The sequence below is a fragment of the Penaeus monodon genome, chromosome 34 (assembly GCF_015228065.2).
Source record: "Penaeus monodon isolate SGIC_2016 chromosome 34, NSTDA_Pmon_1, whole genome shotgun sequence".
NCBI lineage: Eukaryota > Metazoa > Arthropoda > Malacostraca > Decapoda > Penaeidae > Penaeus > Penaeus monodon.
The window spans coordinates 34,673,609-34,674,545 of NC_051419.1; the positions used below are offsets into that span (position 1 = coordinate 34,673,609).

General features: G+C 43.0%; 1 long non-coding RNA gene across 1 annotated transcript in view; it reads right to left on the reverse strand.

Moving 5' to 3' along the window:
- Positions 1-172, reverse strand: part of LOC119594787 — a 2,428-nt gene extending 2,256 nt beyond the window's left edge. The window contains exon 1 of the long non-coding RNA XR_005230654.1: positions 72-172. This is a non-coding gene — a long non-coding RNA (uncharacterized LOC119594787). The remainder of the gene's footprint in view (positions 1-71) is intronic.
- Between the last annotated feature and the right edge of the window lie 765 nt (positions 173-937).

Here is a 937-nt window from a genome sequence, read left to right on the forward strand (position 1 = left end):
GGTACCCATAACGCAAAGCCTGGAAACACCTGACGACCGAACAGTGTGCAGTGTGACCAAGAGGGACATACCTGCAGGCACCAAAAAGGCCATCATCATGATACTGCAAGCATGCAAGCAGCCAGCAGTGGTACAACGGCACAAGGCACGCCACCCTCCTGCTCATGCAAGACACACGGACTGGTTAGCTCGGGGTACAGTCAAGGTACCAACCGCTGGGCAACCGAACACAGTCACAGGTACCAACATGCGCGGCACCACCCACAGTGAAGGGACTCAACTGCATGGTACTGACCACAGTCTAGGTTACCGACAGCATGGTATCAGCCAATCAGATTTGGTATGAATGAGATACTTGCAGAGTGTGAGAAAAAATACAATGTTGCTACACATGCAGAGAAAAATTTCACAAAGGACAAGATACAATCTAGTAAACATGGTTAAAACAGAGACATCTCCTCCCCAAGAATGCAGAGTCTGACGCACACACATAAAATAAGTGGCCCAAAGAACACTGCATTCTCTGGGCAAATCATCTTCTGAAGTAACCCGTTCTGACCGTTGTGAGCACACATCCTATGCCCTGCATATGAAGCAAATCCAACATTTCACACTCAGAGTACTTCCACGCATGTACTAACTGTGGCAATACCAACAAGCTGCGAACCCAGTGCAGAACCCAGGTATAACTATATGTTAAGGGGACTGAGGCACCAGAGATCAGTACTAATTTTTAGTGCATAAAATGCATAATTTTTTCATTTCTAAACTTTTTTTTTTATAGCTTTGTAAATTCAGATAGGGTTTTCTTGGATTTACATTTTACTTTATTTTTATATGAAAAAAGCAAGATTTTTTAATTTCACACTCATTCTATACTCATCTCCAGTGCAGTCCTGAATAAATAAATACAATTTTTTTATAATCCTCAGCCCCA